A 16,411-nucleotide genomic window follows, 5' to 3' on the forward strand; every position below is an offset into this window, starting at 1 on the left:
CCCCCGCCCACACACACACCAGGGACTCCCTGCTCTGAGCCACCCCCCACACACACACCCTCCAAAGTCTCCCTGCTCTGAGGCCCCAGGCCGGCCAGGCAGCTGAGTGGAGACGGGACAGCTGGGGCCTATCTAACCCAGAGTTGCTAAAAAGAGCCAACAGGGAAGTCAAAATAGGAAATACAAATAAAACACCGCAGCCAGCACTGGGATGTTTGTGTAGGAAACAAGGCATCTCCCTGCCCAGCAGGGTGGCTGGGCTCTAGGCCCTTCCCAGGGAGAAGCGTCTCCTCCCCCAGCTGCCACCCGCACTCCAGCCATGGCCCCAGGCCTGGGCAGGAAGCCTGTCAAAGAAAAGCCTCCAGAGTTTGGGTTCGAATCCTGGCTGTGCCACTAACCAGCCATGGGACCTTGGGCAAGGAACGGAGGACCTCTGTGCCTCAGTTTCCGCATCAGTGAGAGGAAGTGAGTGAGCGTGTGGCTGGCACTATCCTCCCCACTGAAGGCCCTCCGGCAGGGGCTAAGGAGGGCCCCATTCCAGCCTGGCACCCACTTATCCCTGCCCAAGCTCCTCTCCACGGCCCTCCTGTCCACACGCTCACTCCGCCCCCCCAGAAAGGTGAGCAGTCAGAAGGCAGAGCACCAGACGTACAGCCCAGAGATCAAGCCTGACTCCCAGCTCGCCCCAACTCACTGTGTACTGTCCCGCCCTCAGTTTCCCCATCGGCACAATGGGATGAAGCTTCCTTTCTATCCTCTCCCGTTAGGCCTTTCCAGGGTCACGCTGGGCTCATTCACACTAAAGTGTGCATGACTGACCCTGGCTTCAGGATCAGCTCAGTCTCCCAGGGCACAGAGCTCCACAAAAGAGAGACTCCCTGCTCCTGGAGCTCATCTGTCCCAGCCAGAGGGCCAGGGTGCAGCCACAATGCCTCCCCGTCTTCCATCCTCCATGGCAGGGTTTCTCCACTACCGGCTTCATTCTCTAAGGCACCTGCTGGGGCAACCTGTGGATCAACGCTCATTGACTGGTAGAGTCTGCCCAGGGCACCTGCTGAAAGGGAATCTGAGTGCTGCAGATGATTAGTGATGCCTGCCCAGCCTGCGCCTGGAAGCAGGGAGACGCTTGCCACACGCGTGTCCCCAGAAGCCCACGCTGTCTGACTTCAGTGCCCCTCATCTCCCCCTGGCCCCTCCAGTCCCTGCCGCTGGGTCTGACATTCAGTGCCCCCCTCACCTCTCCCTGGGGACTTGGGTGGGCTCTGAGGAACGGCCTGGGTGTTATCACTGGCCTGACCCCTCACCAGGCTGCCCCAAGTCAGCCTCCTGTGACAGTCAGAGATCCTTCCAGAACACGCATCTGCTCTCAGCCTCTATGGCTCGCTGTACTCCTGTCCTCAGGAGTAAGTCCAGAACCTTCTGCCCACACTGGGCCCTCTCTGCCACTTTTCTTACACAAGTCTCTGACACCCGCCTGGGCTCCCCTGTATGTACACACACACACACACACACACACACACACACACACACACTCTAACCTGCCTGGACTCCACGGCACACACGCACGCACACACACACTGATCTGCTAGGACTCCCCTGCACACAAGTACACGCACACACACACACAGTGATCTGCTAGGACTCCCCTGCACACAGGCACACACACACACACACATTGATCTGCTAAGCCTCCCCTGCATACACACACACACACACAAACGCGCGCGCGCGCGCGCCGGGCCGGGCCGTCCTCTCTGCCTGGGGCCCTTCACTAATTGAGGGAGCCAGGCCACACAGGCTGTGGGGCCTAATCTCAACCCCAGACAGCGGGGGTGGGGGGCAGAGGGCACAAAGACACACGCCCACAGAACATGGGCACGCACATTCACAGACAAACACGCACACACTCTGGCTCCAGAACCCCATGGCGGGAGAGCACTGGCCCCGTCCCTCTACTCCACGTGGGCCTGGCACCAGGTCCCTGAGGAGGGCGGCCAGGGAGGGAAGCAGGGAGGGAGCCCGGGACCACTGCTGTCTCAGTCTTTCTGCCGAGTGCCCTCCAGCCCGCAGACCCTTTGAGGGGACTGGTGAGCACGAGGTGGGGTCCCATGGACAAGGGACAAACGGCAGGGAGGAAGACACGTGGGCAAAGCCGGGGCCCCCGGCCCTGGGCCCCATCCTCGGGGAGTGCCTCCACAGGCCCCACCGAGACACCAGGTCCGGGGGCGGGCGACCCAGATCTCAGCAGGCCGGAGTCCCCAGGCTGCCAGCTGGCGTGGGCTGCGAGCCCAGCCGGGGAGTCCAGAGGCGGAGGGAGACAATGGTGGTGACAACAACCACCTCCTTGTTCTCGGAAAGGCGGCCAGGGAAACGGGGGAGGGAGAGTGGTGGGCAGGCCGTCTCCAGAGCCCTGGAGGGCTCTCTCCACTCTGGGGTCCCCTGAGCGCCCTGAGCGCCACAGCAGTCTGCTGGCTCTCTGCAGCCACGACAGGCCCCTGGCCCACGTGCCCCCGGGGCCGGGTGGAACAAGGGGTCCCCCGTGATGGGGGGGAAGGTGCCGATAAGGAGCTCCACAGCTTATCAGCCCCGTCCGGGGCCAGTGCATCCTCCTGAAGGCGCTCCATCCGCCAGCCAGCACGGGGGCACTGCCCTGACCAGCAGGGAGACACAGTTACTGCTCAGCAGCCGACAAGGCTTGCAGGCGGCTACAGCCGGGGGCTCGGTGCCCAGACTGCCCGCTGCTGATAGGCGAGCCTGCAGCTTCCCCCTGCAATGAGGCCAGCGATGGCGGCAGGGGCAGGCGCTGCGTGCAGTCAATGATCCCCTGACCCGGGGCGCTGGTCTGGGCCGGAGGGACCAGGCACGCTACCTGGGTTGGGGACCATCCATTTTGGACTCAGAGCATCTGCAGATCCTTCAGCCATCAGACCTGATCACGCCCCAGACACGAGAGACCCGGTAAATCCCACAAGCATCTTCTTTTTATAGACCACGGCCCTCGCCCACCGAGGGCAGCCAGGAACACGTCGGCAGGGATGGCATAGGTCTAGAGGAGGCTGGTCCCAGGCCGGGGGCCCACACACCTGCCGCCCTCCCAGCCCAGGAGGAGGCCAGAAGCTGAGCTACGAGGACACGTGGTGTCCAGGGTCCACACAAGCCACCTGCCCAGGCGCAGGCCAGCCTGGTCCCAGGTGCAGATGTGGACACTGAGCCACCCCAGCCAGGCCAGAAGAGCCCAACGGGATGTTCTAAGCTGCCCACTCCCAGGTCCAGCACATCACCCTGCCACAGGGCCAGGCAGCCTGTAACTTCCAAGGTGCCAGAAGCAATCCTGGTGCAGCTTCATGTCACGGCAGACACGCGGGTGACGGGACATGCCGCCTCCCGGTGCCCCTCGCTGCTGCAGAGGGGGCAGGATCCTCCCTCCCAACAGCATGGCGGGGCCAGAGGATGCATGCGGGACAGCTGCGGCTCCCGCCAGATCCACTGAGGAGTCCTGCAGCCGCCTATCCCATGGCAGAGAGGGGTGCAGGTCAAGGGCCGCCAGGAGACGGGGGTTCCCCCCGTCCTGCTCCAGCTTCTTCCTGGCCTTCACAGAGGCCAGGAGCACACTTCCCGCCATGGGTCAGGGCCACCGTCCACCAGCACAGGGCACACAACCCCCTCAGCAGTACAAGCCAGGCCTGAGAGATGGATGGGGGAAGCCCCCAGGGTCCTCTCCTGGTGTCCATCCCTATGGGTTGCATCCCTGGATGGATCCCCACCCAGGAGATCGGGTCCGGATCACCCTGACCCTTTCTCAGACACTGCCCACCACCCTCTCCCCATGGCCCACTGCCCGTTCCCAGTGGGGGCCAGATGCAGCTCAGACTCACCCCGTCCCAAACCCAAATCCTGACTGTCCCCAAACCTGCGCCCTCCACAGTTTCCCCAATTTGGTGAAAGGCACCTCTACCCTTCCAGGTGCTCTGGATGCCCCTCGCCCGATCCATCACCTGCACTTCCTGCCTAGACCCCCACCCTGCCCTCCACAGCCACTTCGTCACGTGGCAGCAGAGCCTCCCCAGGCAGGTCCAACGTGCCCTCCACCCCAGACCCTCTGACGGCTCCAGCCCCTCGGAGTATGAGACCCCAACCTCCTGTACCGGGCTCCAGACTCACAGCCCCTCGCTCCTCCTCTGACACCCCAGCACACCCCAGCCGTCCTTTCCCCGGTGGTCCTGTGCTGGGGAGCTCCTCCACACACCTGCGGACCAGTCCCACCGTACCTGTGCCCCTCCCCCCGCCCCTCTTCCTGCCTCACTCGTCATGTTACCCGCTGGCCTCCGTCTCCCCCTGGACCACCAGCCCAGGAGGCACGGCCGGCCTAAGCAGCTTCTGGCAGCGTAGGTGCTTCTTAAGCCTCATGGACATGGGCGCCTTGCTCCTCGTCTGCCAGAACCTGCCAGGGTCAGCACACAGCGGTGCACAACGAAAGTGGCTGAGCTGAACCAGACCTGCCGCTCTGTTTCTCTTGGGGTCAAGTCCTGTATCCACTCCACTTCAGACATGGTCAGGGACACAGCTGCTAGAGGCTTCGAGCCATAGGGACACCCGGAGTCGGGGGAGGTCCCACCAGGGGAAGGCACATCACTGTCTGGGGGGCAGGAGGACTGCGGATTTGAGGGCTCTGCCTGCGAGGCTCTGAAGATGCATGACTGAGACACAGGTGTGAGGATGCTGACTTCTCCCAGGTGAACTCCTACACATCCTTCACAACCCAAGTCAGACATCCCCAGCCCACTGCAGACCAGGGAGAGCTAGAAAAACTTCCTCTGTGCCCCCACTGCCTCCTGACACCACACTCACGCTGTCACTGCCACCAGACAGGGACAGGGATGATGTCACTAGTGAGCCTTACTTCTGCTCCACCCCCTGTAGGGAAGGGATAGCCCCACTTCACAAATAACAACACTGAGGCCCAGAGAGGTTTAAAAACATCTTGTCCAAGGTCACACAGCTGGGAAATGGCACCCTGGTGTTCCATTCCAGTCCATCCAACCCTAGGCACCTCGCTCACCACACTTCAGGGCTGGGCCCTGCTCAGCTTTGCCTCCCCAGCAGCCAGCCAAGACCAGACAGACGTGGACACATGGTGGATCAGATGGACAGATGGACGGCGGGGGGATGGGAGGTCTGCTCAGAACCTCTTGGTTCTGATCTCCCAAGATATACACAGCAGCAGGAACCAGGCCTCCCCATGGTGGCCACTGGGGACCTGAGGGTGCCTCCCTCTCTGAACTGGGGGCACTGTTGATGTTGTTACGTGCCATTGAGTCGGTTCCGACTCATAGCAACCCAATGCACCGCAGAACGAAACACTGCTCGGTCCTGCACCATCCTCACAACACTGTCATGCTTGAACGCATTGCTGAGCCACTGTCAGTTCATCCCGTTAAGGGTCTTCCTCTCTTTCGCTGATGCTCTACCATACCAAGCATGAAATGCCCTTCTCCAGGGACTGGTCCCTACTGATAACATGTCCAAAGTATGTGAGACGAAGTCTTGCCATCCTTGCTTCTAAGGAGCATTCTGGCTGTACTTCTTTCAAGACAGATGTGTTCATTCTTCAGGCAGTCCACAGTATATTCAATATTCTTCGCCAACACCACAATTCAAAGGCATCAATCCCCTTGAGTCCCAGGGAAATTCCAGATTCATCCAGAGGCAGCCGCATCTAAAGCAAAGGCCCACCTACAGTGGGGGGCTCTGCCAGGCGAGGCTGTCGGCCTCAGATGGGGGCCCCCAGCTGCGAGGGCTGGGCCAGGGACACCTCTAAGGCAGGGTCCAGGCCCACAGTAATCAGCACCCAGGTAGACACACAGCAGGACTTCCTTGCCCTCAGAAGTCAGGAGGAGCCCTGAAGCAGGGTAATTCAGGATGATAGTAACTTCAAAGTCAACTTTGCAAGGGACAGACCCACCCCTCACAGCACTGCTGTAGTTGAGGGGCCAGGGAGGGGACAGTGGCACGTCAGAAGGGGGCATTCATTCACTGCGCAAATGGGCCTGAGCTTGCTGGCACTGGGGATCCAGCAGTCAGCCGGGAACAAGACCCGGGAGCCCGCCACGATCGACTACTGGGGGGCGCCCTGGCCCTGTGCTGGGAACGCCCGGCCAGGCAGCGACCGACTGCCGTGGGTCCGGGCTGCCGCACTTCCCACCTCCAGCCGGGTCCAACGTCCTCCCTGCATCCCACAAACAAGGAAACCAGGATAAAGAGAGGAAGTAACTCACCAAAGTCACAAAGTCCATGCGGCATAGCCAGGACAGAGCTGCAGGCCCAAGCCGATGCCGCCGCCGCCACCACCCAGGGCTGGGGTTGGGGGGGACCTCCAGGGGACCCGCCTTGTCCTGTGAATACTCAGGAATACTCAGGAAGAGGGGAGAGGGGAGAGGGAAGGTCCAGGCCCCCTCCAGGAGTTGGTCCTCTACCAGGGCCCAGAAAGGGTCCCGCAGCACCACCCACGCAGGGCCAAGGCCAGCCTCACCCCTAGGCCCTGCGGGCCGGGCACCCAGTGACTAAGGCCCCCGCCTCCCAGCCCTCCTCCCTGACCTTGATCCTGGGTGGTAAGTCCAGCAGCCAGGGGCGGGGTGGGGCACTGCCACCACATGGACTCTGGTCCCAATCAGGGCTGTTTCCTCAGTCCAGGAGGAAAGGGCAGCGAGGGATCAGAGCAGCACACAGAGGAGGCTTCTGGAGAAGGCCGGGGGGGGGCAAGGCAGGACCATGGCAGGGCCAGGGACATGAGGGATGAACAGGGGGACATGGGGGCAGACAGGCGAGGGGAGGGAGCCCCAGCACTTCCACCCAGAACACTTCCCAACAGTGCACCCACCCCAGCAGCGGGGGCCCTGAGCTGGTGTACCAGGCCAGGGAAGGAAACCCACACTCCAGAGCAGGCATTCCAGGATGCAGAGGGGACATCAGACTGGCTCTGAGGGGCCGCGGCCACCAGGTCACAGGCAGATCCACTCGCAGCCTCAGCCCTCACAGGGTTAATCGCTCCTAGATCAGCTGACCCCACCCCCTGCTCACATGTCCCCACCAGTCCAGACCTGTAGCCCAGCAAGCAAGGGACAGTTCAGAGGAGCCTGGTCATGGCAGCCGGTCATTCGAAAATCCTCCAGGAAGGACCCCCACCCCACGCCCACCTAGAGCATTCCCTCCCCATACCCTTGGCTGGGGCCAGAACTCCCTGAGAGACTCCACTCATTCTACTTGATTCCCTCCCCACACTCAGCCTAACAAACTCCTATTCATCCCCCAAAACCCAACTACAACATCGCCTCCTCTGGGAAGCATCCCTGACTCCCCAGGCAGTTATGGCTCCTTGCTCTGAACTCCGAAACGCCCCCTGCCTCTGATACACCCTTGTTGTGAGGAGCTGCCCTGGCCACTGCAGTTTCCCCAACAGGCAGGGTGCCCTGAGGGCAGAACAAGACATTCAGGCCAGCCCCTAGCAGCAGTGGGGGCCTGGCATATTGCAGGTGTCCCTCAAAGAGCCTCGGAAATAATGAAAAAGCAGAAACCCCAAGCCATGAGAGCTTGCCGCCTGCTAAGGCCTCACACGGATTACTGCACGGAGTCTTTGTAAGGAGATGGGCCTCCCCAGACCTCCAATGTACAGCTGAGGTGGCTGAAGCCCACACAGGCGAAGCCCCACCTTGGAGCTCCCACTCACAGTCACACCGGGTGGCCTCTCTCACCAACAAGTCGTGAGAAGCTGGGGGGAGGGGAAAGGGGTTAGCGGTGAGGTGGGGGCTGCAGGGCGAGGGGACACTAGGCAGAGGCCCAGCCTCCACGCTGGGGGCGCTGGGGAGCCATGGAGTGCTCCAGGCATGAGAGGTGGCAGAGAAGGGGTGGATGGGCCTGGCTGGGGTGCGGGCTGGTGCTGGGACTGACCCCACTCAGCTACAGCCCCCACTGCTGCCTGCTCTGCCCACCCCACCCTCATTCTCAAGGTCCACTATTTCCCAGAAGACACTCCCCCAGCCCATACGCAGCTGGCCACAGCACTCCCCGTTCAAACCAGAGCCAGGCCCACTGAAGTGGCCATATGCCCCACCCCGGCCAGCTCAGAGCATGGCTTCCTATGCCTCAGGGACCCTACAGCCAGGGGGGACACAGAGCCATTTCCTGGGTAGCTGGTCCCAGTCCAGTGTGCCACTCCAACTGGCGGTCACCACCCCAACTGAAAAGACCAGGGTGACGGAGGGAAAGGCAGATGCCTCTGAGAGCCAGAGGGGCCCAGGGAAGCGGAGGCCCAGAGAGGGGAAGCAGCCTGCCCAGGGCCACACAGCAAGCCGCTCAGACAGCAGACGGGGATCAGCCCTGCCCCTGGCCCTCAGCTGCACTCAGCTTGCCTGCCTGCCTGCCCGCCTGCCCCCTCGCCCACCTGCCTGAATGGGGCAGGAGCAGGCAGCTGAGGGGACACCCCTGGCCCCCTCTCCAGAGCTCAGTGTAACATCTCCTCCACAGGGGCAGTGGTGAGGCTCAAATGAGTCCAGCCCACAGCTACCTGGATGCTCACTCCTCCCCACGACGCTGGGCACCAGGTGGGGTGCAAAGACTCCCTCGTTCTCCCGGCGAGCAGCTCAGTGCCGGCAGCAGAGGCCCAGGGCGCACTGGCCTTGCCAAGCCCAGAGCCGCTCCTCAACAGCCCGTCCCTGGGGGCACCTCTCTTCACCTGGTCCCCACCTCTGAATGTGGGCACACCAGCACCCACCTGGCCGCCAGTGGTCAGAGCTGGGGTCACTCCTGTCCCACCCCCTAACTGAGCAGCACCTGTGCCACGTGCTGTGGATCGAAAGCCCTGTCCTCGGGGGCCCCGGAAATGAGAAGGCGGGACGCTGCAGGCGTGCCCACTGAGCCCCCACTCCTCCAGGACGGCCTTGAAGGCTGCTGTGGCTCCAAGTCACTCAATCCCCACAGACCCCAAGACACGCTGGAGGACACTGACCCACAGCCACCTCACCACACTCTACACTGTGCACAAAGGGGGACACAGGACACTGGGGGACAGTCGGCCAGCAGCCTTCCGAAGGACGTGGGCTTAGAGCCCAGCCTGTGGACAGGTGCAGAGGGTGGTGAGGGCACACTGAAGCACAGGCTTCCTAGGCGGAGGCCGCAGCGTGAGCACACCTGTCGGGGCGCCTGCCTGTGAGGGGCCCAGCACCAAAAACCAAACCCGTTGCCGTCAAGTCAATTCCGACTCATAGTGACCCTACAGGACAGAGTAGAACTGCCCCATAGGGTTTCCAAGGAGCAGCTGGTGGATTCGAACTGCCGACCTTTTGGTTAGCAGCCGTAGTACTTAACCACCGGGCCACCAGGTCTGTCAATTCAGACCCCTGAATACAATGGGAGCCGTGAGCACAGCAGCTGGGCCACTGGACTGTTACCACCTGACCTCTGCCCAGGGCCAGCATGGATACTTACAGTAAATTGGTCAATTACAGAACACTCAGGTCCCTCCCAGCTCCCGGCCTCCCTGGCCCTGACAGCACCAGGAAGCCTGTTGAATCAGTAACCTCATTACGGCCCCGCAGCCGCGCCTGGCCAGCTTTGAACTCCACGGGGTTTCCTGTGGCCACTGGAGGCTTTGCACACGCCTGGCCCAGGCCAGCTCCCTCTGCCCTCCCTCTGCACCAGAAGCTCCAGGCTCGAGGGCCAGTCTCCACCAAGAGCATCGCCATCAGCCCCGCGCCAGGGCAGGGCAGGGCAACCGAGGCCCAGCTGGACACCACCATTGTCAGACAGGCCAACAGAGTGCAGGGGGCCAGGGGCGGGCTCTGTGTCACCCCAGAGGTAGAGTCTCAGGTCCTTCTGAGTCCTTAGCCCTAGCTGCCAACTCAGGAGCAACTTGGAGCCAAGAGCCCAGCCCTGAAGGACTCACACAACCACCTCAAGCAGGGCGGACTCCAGGTGTCTCCTCACACCGAGGCCCTCAGCAGCTCCACATCTGCAGCCTGACTGGCAGGGACTGCCCACTGGACCCCCAAGGGCCCCGGTGTCTCCCTCCCTAGCCCCAAGGCAGGTCCCCACCATGACCCCAGGCTGTAGAAGGTCCCACCCTGGCCACAGTGACCTGGCCGCCCTGCTGCCCCCAGGATGCCCACACCCTCCACCACTCGGCCTGGTGCTCTGGGCCTGGCACCTCCTCCCAGGCCAGCTCGGGAGCTCTTGACCACTCAACTGCCCGTTGTCACCTTCCGCAGAGAGCCAGGGCCCAGGATGGGGGAGACGTGGCCCCTCTGCCTGGATCCACGAGCCCCAAGACAGTTCTCAGTTAATGCGGGGGCGGGCGGGAGGGCAGGGCGTCTCCCCAAGGTGGGCAGGACAGACCTGCAGTCCTCTCTCTGTGAGGGGGTGTGTGCCAAAGAGCCCGGGGAGCCCACACACCTGCTCAGGGGGCCTCTGGCTAAGGAAAGTGGGCCCCTCTGTTCACCCCAAGGGCCAGCTTAGTCCTCCACCAGGAAGACACTCCACCTGGAAGCCCCAGGCCAGGCTGCTTCGCTGAAGGGGCTGGCAGAGTCATTGGGTACTGGACATAGGGAGCCAAGGCCCCACCAGGACAAGCAAGCTGGCCAGAGAGGGCTAGGGCTGAGCCACCCCATCCCTGCACGTGTCTCCCCACCTCCTCTGCCCGCCCCCCCCCCCGCCCTCTGCACGGCAGCCCCGTCAGAGGCGTGATCCGGACTACAGACGACGTGATCCGGACTACAGACGACGTGATCCGGACTACAGACGACGTGATCCGGACTACAGACGCCGGCAGGCAGAGCTCCCAGGGCCACAACCTCTCCTGCCTCAGCTCCCCAGGAGCCTCTCCAGCCTCAGCTCCCCAGGCCCCTCTCCAGCCTCAGCTCCCCAGGCCCCTCTCCAGCCTCAGGCTCCAGCTCCCCAGGCCTCGCTGCTCCAGCCCTCCCCAGCCCTGCCCACCTGCACCTCCAGCAGGGCCTTTGTCTCACCTCCCTGCCACCTGCAGAGCCCCTCCCCCACCACCACCTGTTGCAACCTCCCTCCCTCAGACCACCTGGGTGCACCCCACCTCCACAGGGTGCAGGAGCCAGGCCTGGGGCTCCGGTGCTCAGGAGGGCCCTGGAGATGCAAGCTGTAGTCGGGACTGAGCCCATCCACAAAGGACGCATCCAGGCTTTGTTCCGCCCACCCTAGGAAGGCGTGAGGCTGGGCACTGGGGATGTGTGGAGTACACTGTGGTGCACAGGCCGTGTGTGTGTGTGTGTGTGTGTGTGTGTGTGTGTGTGTGTGTGTGTGTGTGTGTGCATGTGTGCGTGCATGCATGCAGTCCATGTATGCACATGAGCACGTCTGTGTGTGCGCATGCATGCATGCATGGGCACATACGTGTGAGTATGTATGCACATGAGCAAGCTGTGTGTGTGCATGTGCACGAGTGTGTGAGTGCTAGCAAGTGAGCATTTGTGCACATGTGTACGACTGCATGAGTGAGTGCAAATATGCGAGCAGGTTGTACGTGTGTGTATGAGTGTATACAAGTGTGTGAGTGAAAGCATGTTAGCACTGCATGTGTATGACTGTGTAAGTGTGTGAGCGTGAAAATACGTGAGTGAAAGCATGTGAGCATGTGTGCTGTCTGTATGACTGTGTACAAGTGTATGAGTGTAAGGGTACGTGAGTGCAAGTAGGTGAGCATGTACGCATGTATACGGGCATGTGTGTGCGCATGAGTTTGTGCATGCAAGAGTATGAACGTGCGTGCATCAGTGGTGACTACTAGGTATGTGTGCACGTGTGTGCATGTGTTATGAGTGTGTACGGGCATGTGTGTAGGTGTGGAGTGAGAGGGTGTATGTGTATGTATAAGTGAGTGTGTGCACACCCAGACCCTGCACACACGGGTGGGCAGCCCCCCTCTTGCCTGCATCATCGGCTGGGGCCAATTTTACTTTGCTGCTTTCTGCCCCATTTCACGCTCATTCAGCTGCTGAGCTAGACAATTGCTTTGTAACTCTAGGGTGCAATTTCCCCGTCTGTGAGGCGCTGGGGCACAACTACTCAGAACACCTCGCACCCGCCCAGCTGGGTGTGCCGGCGCCCATCCCTCGCCTCCTGTAAGCCCCGGGGAGGGTCCACCATGAGCAGGGCCAGGACTGGGCCTCGGGGACCCAGCAGCGCTCCCACCCTCCCTCCGTGGCAGGCAGGGGCTGGAGGAGGTGGAGTCTGAGGACACTGGGGCCAGGACCTCCAGAGCAGGGCCTGGGCCCCGACGAGAGGCTCTGCAAGTGACCGAAGGAACGGGGACAGCAGGCAGCTCTCGGGACTGCTCCTGTGCCCGTTCACAATGCCAGCGCTCATCTTGGGTCTGTCGTCTATTTGGGTTCAGCCCTCGAAACCTCACCACCCACTTGGAGTGCAGGGAGCACGGAGAGCCGTCTGTCTGGAAGCATACCCCACGAACACAGCTCCACCAACCCCGGCCACCCACAAGACAGGCGGCCTCCCCACACACCGGAAGGGCCCACAGGGAGTCCATTTTACAGATGGACAGCCGAGGCTGCAAGGGCCAGCGTGTAGGCCACACAGGCAGCAGGGACAGAGGACAGCCGGCAGCCGACTCGGGGAGGTGCAAATCCCGGATCCCCTTCCAGGGAGTCTGGGTCATTCAGAGAGCACGGGTGGGAGGGAGGGAGTGACAAAGGGGCCCAAGTGGGCAGGAGGAGGGGAGGGAAAGGGAAGGATGGAGCTGCTCCTTATACAACGTAAATGCTGCAGCAGGCGAGCAGCCGAGGGGAGGGACTGCCCCCATGGTGTCCACCAAGTCCACATGCCTGACAAATGCCCAGACAACGGTCTGGAGGAAGGTGACCCCCAGCAGATACCCCTCCCCGCTAGTCTCAGCCCCCAAGCTCTCTATGAGCTCGGGAGGCCAAGAGGACTTAGGTGGAAAGGTCCAGCCCCCAGCCCCATGCCTGGCCCTGCCAACAGCCACTTCCATGGAAGTGGCCCACTTCATGGGCCACTTCGAACCCTGGCCACAAAAACCAGCTAAAAACGAGAGCATGGGAGCCACAGAGAAGGGAAGGAGGCAGGTCTCAGCAAGCAAGGCCCAGCCTCGATGACGGTGCCAGGCCCCGCACCAGCTCAATGGCCTCTGTCCTGGACCTGTGGGGACAGCCAGGCCCAGGAGTCCTCTTCTCTCGAGAGACCGGCTCAACTTGCCATTCGAGGCCACAGCCCTGGAGTGTAGGGAGCCGAGGCCAGACCCCCCAGAACAGAGAAAGGGAAACTCCCAGGCAGCAGCACGCACCACCCACGCCTGGAGTCTGCCCACCGGCTCCCCGGGAGCCCTCTCCTAGTCAGAGCCCCACGTGCTCAGCACAGCCCACCCGGGCAGAGTGGCCCCTCCTGCATGCCTCCTCTGTACCCTCCCAGGCCTGCGGTAATTCCACTACAGCTCCATGAGGCACCCTTTCCAGGAGAGAACCACCAGCCAGAACCACCGAGGGGGCGGGAGGAGCAGTGAGTGAGTAGTGGGGCCTCCCGGAGGCGGTGACTCTCCAGTGCAGCCCTGAAGGACAGGCACAGCTGGAGGAGCAGCCAGGATCCTCACCCAACCCTGTAGCCCACACGCCCCAGGGACTGAGCTGCCCCCTCGCCGTCAGCCCTTCCTGGGGCCCCAGCTCCTCCAGCCATGTCTGGGCAGAGGGCATGAGAGCTGTCCACTTGGGCCCATGCACTGTGGCCAGCCAGCCCCAGGCTGCAGGCAACACGGCCATGGCCAGGCTGGCATCTGAGGGCTGTTTTTCTTGCCCTCACACTTCCCCAGTCAACAAACAGAGCCCCTCAGAGTTTACCAAAACAAACGCCCAACACTCGGCAGTGCCCGAGAACTGCCTCGTCAGGGCCTGAGCTGGACTCCAAGCCCTGCCTCCGGAGTCACGTGACCCTGTTATTTTGGGAGGCCCCGGAATGTGCTCTATTTTGGGTCCCGAGGGCTCTGATGTTACCAGGAGCCCCCGAGAGCTCCCCGCGGGGCGGTCAGCAGGCCTCTGGCCTTGCTGCTGGCCGCTCAGCCTCCCACAAAGGGCCACAGCAGCCAAGAGGGTCTGGTATGGCCTGGCACTTTTGGACTCTGAGGCTCAGCCTGACCAGCCCGCAGACAGGGCCTTCTCCTGGCTGGCATGGGAGCACTGGCCAGCCCTGGGCAGCGGGGCAGGAAGCAGGGCGGCCACAGGGCCTCAGTTCCTTCCAGATCTGTACATTGGGCTCCCGAGTGGCTCAGTGGGCGGCAGGCCCAGCGAGGGCAAGGTGCCTTGGCCGGCCAAGGCCATGGAAGCCCTCCTGGCCGAGGCCTTGAAGGGGCCGGCAGCTGAAAGGCACGGTCGAGACCTTCAGCAGCTCCAGGTCTGCCCTGGGTTGCCACCTGGGCCCTGGGCAAGCCAGCGTGCCGACACTCACCCCCCATAAGGGATTAGGCTGTGTAGACAAAAGGGCTTAGGCAAGTAGCCTCTTAAAAGAAACTTCAACTCCCCTGGACTTCAGAGCCGGTCACAAGCTTAGAAAAAAATAAAATGTAATCAGAGCCCATGACTCGAGCTCAGGCCTGGGGCGCAGGCTACCTGGGAGGCCCCCGGCGGGCGGGGTTGGGCCGGGAGTGAACCCAGGCTTGCGAGCCTCAAGAAGGTAGGGAGCGCCCACCGGGACCCCTGGGCACTGGGTCAGAGGCACAGCCCCACCTGTCCTGGGCTCTTGGGCACAGACAACTTGCCGCCTCGGCCTGTCCTACACGCACCAGCCTGCACCAGCTCCTAGAACCAGCCCTGTCCCTGCGGCATCAGGAACAGACATCTGTCCTGCCCCAGCACCCGGCCAGGGTGCAGCCAGGCCCCCACGAACATCGGAGGGGCCCGAGCGAGAGCTGAGCTAGCTGTCCCAGAAGGGAAATTTCGAGGGGAAACCTACTGAGTGTGAGTGTGTGTGTGTGAGAGAGAGTGTGGTGTGTGTGTGTGTGTACGCGCGCACATGCATAGAGCTTTTATGGGGGGAAGGAGACGGCTGTGCCCACACAGGGACCCAGCCACCCCCCCCTCCACGAGGCTGGCAGCAGTAGGTTGCAGACAGCTCAACTTTCTTTCCTCCTTGATGCGGACACGGGCACCCACAAACTGCGGGTTTGAACCCCAAATCCACCACTCTGTAGCCTGGGACCTTGGGCAAGACACTTCCTCCCAGCCAGGTTTCTCATCTGCAAAATGGGTGGAAGTGAGCCCACCGTCGGAGGCTGCAGTGAGGAGGTCTCCATTAGTACAGCAATTCCCGGGGTGAGCCGCCTCCAGGAAGACAAACTTTGAAGACCCCCTCCCCTCTCATCCTTAAAAGATCTCGAGGTGCTCAGACCCTCTCCCTGACATCCCGGGGACCAACTCTATGCCGGCTCCGGCCCCTGGCCATCTCTCCCAGGACAGGGTGCACTGCGCCCCAGGCCGGGGGCCTCCTGCACACTGCACCCGGGCCACAGGGGGTGGGCAGGCGGGAGGGGCTGCGGGCTTCATTCATAATCAGCTGTTTTAATTTCCATTCAGCACAAATCGGTCACCCAGCCTGACACGCTGGCGGCAGCCCCTCCACCAAATTAATATCTTTCCCAGGCTCATTTATAAAGTCCCCACTCCCCGCCTTCCCTGGCTCCGAAGCACTGGGGAGGGCAGTGCAGTGGGGCCATGCCCCCTCCTCCACCTGGGAGGGCCTGGAGTTGGGGGCAGTCAGCATGGGGCAGTGGAGGAGCAGGAAAGCGGACTAGGCTGTGCGCCCGGCATGTTCTCCTCCCAAATGTATCTGCAGCTCTAGACAGCACCCCAGTGAGGCGAGCGCGGGCCCCATTTCTGGGGTGAACCTTCCCAGATCTGATGGTCCTGTTCCCACAGGCCCCTAGGTGACCTGCCCACCCGGCTTGGTCAGGAGGACGGGTCCCAGTCTGTTTTCTCCGCGGGCATACACACCCAAGGGGCCAGGGCCCGGGCCTGTGGCTGCGGAGGCGAGTGAGGGCCCAAGCCGGCCCGCGGGGGCCAGGGCGCGGGGAGGCTCCGAGGACAGAAGTTCCTCCTCCTGCTGGCCGGGCCCGCGCTGACCGGGGCAGGACGCCCGCCCGCCCGCCCGGAGGGAAGTGCCCGGTGGCTGGGAGGCGCAGGGCAGGCGGCGGCCACCCTGGCGGAGGGAGTGTGCCGAGGGCGATGCCTGGCGGGGGGGGCCGGGGCTAAATTTAGTCGGGGGGACGGGGGAACCCCTGGTCTCGAATGAACCTGCCACCCCCGGGCCGCCCACTCCACCCCGCGACAACTCCGCTCTGGCCGGCCCGCCGCCCTCCCCGCGCCGCGCGGCCGGAAAA

This window comes from Trichechus manatus, unplaced genomic scaffold (assembly GCF_000243295.1).
Source record: "Trichechus manatus latirostris isolate Lorelei unplaced genomic scaffold, TriManLat1.0 scaffold00214, whole genome shotgun sequence".
In the NCBI taxonomy this organism is placed as follows: Eukaryota; Metazoa; Chordata; class Mammalia; order Sirenia; family Trichechidae; genus Trichechus; species Trichechus manatus.